Raw genomic sequence first — 3,362 nt, 5'->3', positions numbered from 1 at the left:
GTTACCTTGTCCTATCTCCTCGCCTTTCTGTCTATCCGTAAGCCTGTTTTCCTGTCCATTTCCTCGCTGTCTGTCTGTTGCCTTGTCCTATCTCCTCGCCTTTCTGTCTATCCGTAAGCCTGTTTTCCTGTCTATTTCCTCGCTGTCTGTCTGTTACCTTGTCCTATCTCCTCGCCTTTCTGTCTATCCGTAAGCCTGTTTTCCTGTCTATTTTTTCGCTGTCTGTTACCTTGACCTGTCTCCTCGCCTTTCCGTCAATCCGTAAGCCTGTTTCCGTCTATTTCCTCGCTTGCTCTTCTGTTTATCCACCTGTCTCTGTCTGTCCCGTTCCCTCGCCCTCCTCACTGTTTCTCTTTCCGTCTCCTCGCCTGTCAATCTGTTTGCCTGTCTGTCTGTCTGTCCCGTTTCCTCGCCTATCTGTCTATTTTTAAGCCTGTTTCTTAGTTTCTTTCTCACTCACTCTTCTGTTTGTCTGCCTTTCTGTCCCTAATGCATGTCACTCCCGTTCCCTCGCCCTCCTCACTGTTTCTATTTGTCTCCTCGCCTGTCAATCTGTTTGCCTGCCTGTCTGTCCCGTTCCCTCGCCCTCCTCACTGTTTCTCTTTGTCTCCTCGCCTGTCAATCTGTTTGCCTGCCTGTCTGTCCCGTTCCCTCGCCCTCCTCACTGTTTCTATTTGTCTCCTCGCCTGTCAATCTGTTTGCCTGCCTGTCTGTCCCGTTCCCTCGCCCTCCTCACTGTTTCCATTTGTCTCCTCGCCTGTCAATCTGTTTGCCTGCCTGTCTGTCCCGTTCCCTCGCCCTCCTCACTGTTTCTATTTGTCTCCTCTCCTGTCAATCTGTTTGCCTGCCTGTCTGTCCCGTTCCCTCGCCTATTTGTCTATTTTTAAGCCTCTTTCTTTGTTTCTTTCTCACTCACTCTCTGTCCCTAATGCCTGCCTGTCCCGTTCCCTCGCTCCTCTCTCTTCCCGTTTCCTCGCCCATCTGTCTATTTTCAAGCCTGTTTCGTAGTTGCTTTCTCACTCACTTTTGTTTGTCTGCCATTCTGTCCCTAATGCCTGCCTGTTCCGTCCCCTCGCTCCTCTCTCTTCCCGTCTCCTCGCCGCCCGGGACCCCGAGTAATACTGACGGTGGCGTGGAGTTGAGCAATCTGCACCTCACGTCTATGTAACTTTAGGGTCGGATTGGAATGCTGAGTGCGGACATGGGATCCTGTGGTAAGTAAGTCTAGTGAATTAAGGTATACATACGAGCTCACACACGGAATCCTGTCCTCTCTCTCTCTCTCTCTCTCTCTCTCTCTCTCTCTCTCTCTCTCTCTCTCTCTCTCACGCACGGATAGATGGAGCCAAAGCCATAGAGTACAGTGCTGGATGGATACGTACAACACTGTGAGCGCTATGTACGAAAGCCAAGACTACGGTTGCCAAAGAGTAATGGTTCCTACACATGAATATATCGGCGACGCGGAGGTTTGGAGGCCGTTCAGCGAAGAAATGGTTCCCTCTCTTGCACACGCGCCTTGGGAGATGAACGGTTTCGCGATGCATGCCAAAGTGATCGGGTCAATACCGAAAGCATTAAGGTTACGCTGATGATGCGAAGGTTTTGGGTCCGTTTAGCGAAGATATGGATCCCTCCCCCTTACACGCGCGTTTTCGAGGCTTGGGAGATGAACAGTTCCTCGCTAAATGCTAAACTGATCGCGTGAATGCTGACGACGCGAAGGTTTTGAGTCCGTTCAGTGAAGAAATGGTTGTCTCTCCTTCACACGCGCGTTTTCGAGGCTCGGGAGGTGAACAGTTCCTCGCTAAATGCTAAACTGATCGCGTGAATGCTGACGACGCGAAGGTTTTGAGTCCGTTTAGCGAAGATTCGGATCCCTCTCCCTCACGCACGCGTTTTCGAGGCTCGGGAGATGAACAGTTCCTTGCTGAATGCTAATCTGATCGCGTGAATACTGACGATCGACGCGAAGGTTTTGAGTCCGTTTAGCCAAGATATGGATCCCTCTCCCTCACGCACGCGTTTTCGAGGCTTGGGAGATGATGGGTTCCGCGCTGCACGTCAAACTGATCGCGTGGGTACCAAATGCGCGAAGGTTTTGACTCCGTTCAGCGAGATAGCGATTGCATTACAGACTCGCGGGTTCGTGGTGCTTCGGAGGTGAAAGATTCCTTCCCTGAACGCAAAACTAACGCCGCTGAGGAAATATAACGAGCAGCAAAAACATTCGCCCTGCCTTCGCCTCTCAGCTGACATCGCCACGGGTAGAAACAGCCAGCTAGAAAAAAAAAAAAAAAAAAAAAAAAGAAATAGCCCATTGTTTTCCGCGAAGGCTGAGTTCGCGATGAGGCCGCGCAACGTGAATTCCGCGTAAATAACAATAATACTCGTCACGTCCAGTTAGCGATGGAAGTGAAACGCGCGTAATAAGATTTTTTTTAAAGCCACTTTCTTTCAAAACTTATTGTTTGGTCTAACATAAAGCGAGATACCTCTCTGGCCAACTGTTCCACGTTAGTTTGTTAGTTAGTTAGTTTGAAGAGAGATCCGTGGAAAGGTGTGGCGGGTTTGGCTGACTGACTAAGGTAAGAAGAACGTTTTCCATGCTACACACACACACTCACTTTCACTCACTCACACACACACACACACACACACACACACACACACACACAGGGTTAATATTAGCTGCCATCTGATCGGTTTGCCTACAGATAAAGTCTAATCCAAGAAATAGCTCTTACCAAAATACAGTATATATATAATATTGTCATAGAATATTTATAATCCTGTCACAACGTGTGCTTATGGGCTAACAAGGGATTAAAGGGGTGATTTAACATAGACTTTCCCATTATAATTTATCTCTTCAACAGCAACAGTAATTAACACGTTTGGGTCAAGTAGTTGTGGCGAGTTGTGAAGGGGGGGGCTGCCTGCTGTACCCTTCCCCCCTCCCTTCCCTTCCCTCCCCTCTCTGGCCTATTTCCATCCTCCTCTCTTCTCTTCCTCTTCCTCTTCCTCGTTCCCATATCCAACTTCCTGTCCTGTCTATACCTTTCTTTCAGGTCTCTCTCTCTCTCTCTCTCTCTCTCTCTCTCTCTCTCTCTCTCTCTCTCTCTCTCTCTCTCTCTCTCTCTCTCTCTCTCTCTCTCTCTCTCTCTCTCTCTCTCTCTCTCTCTCTCTCGTTATTGTGAGTAATGTCATGAATTCTTTAATACTTGGTGGTTATTTTACTCTGCAGTTCTTATGAATTTAAAGTCGCCCCCAAAATAAGTAAATGAATAACATAATGTCTGAATGATCTGGAACCATTCACATTATTGCCTTTTCCAATCTCTTAAATGCGCCCTTAACCT

The 3,362-nt window shown here is 48.3% G+C and overlaps 1 long non-coding RNA gene across 1 annotated transcript; it reads left to right on the top strand.

The window, feature by feature from the left end:
- Positions 1 to 1,586: 1,586 nt before the first annotated feature.
- On the top strand, positions 1,587 to 3,133 carry LOC126993858 (uncharacterized). Its single transcript, XR_007748349.1, has 2 exons — positions 1,587 to 1,725; positions 1,849 to 3,133. It is a non-coding gene; the product is annotated as an uncharacterized LOC126993858 (long non-coding RNA).
- Positions 3,134 to 3,362: the final 229 nt, after the last annotated feature.

Source organism: Eriocheir sinensis, unplaced genomic scaffold (assembly GCF_024679095.1).
Source record: "Eriocheir sinensis breed Jianghai 21 unplaced genomic scaffold, ASM2467909v1 Scaffold690, whole genome shotgun sequence".
NCBI classification, from domain to species: domain Eukaryota; kingdom Metazoa; phylum Arthropoda; class Malacostraca; order Decapoda; family Varunidae; genus Eriocheir; species Eriocheir sinensis.
Note: the sequence above shows the minus strand (reverse complement) of the source record. Positions and strands in the feature narration are given on the sequence as shown.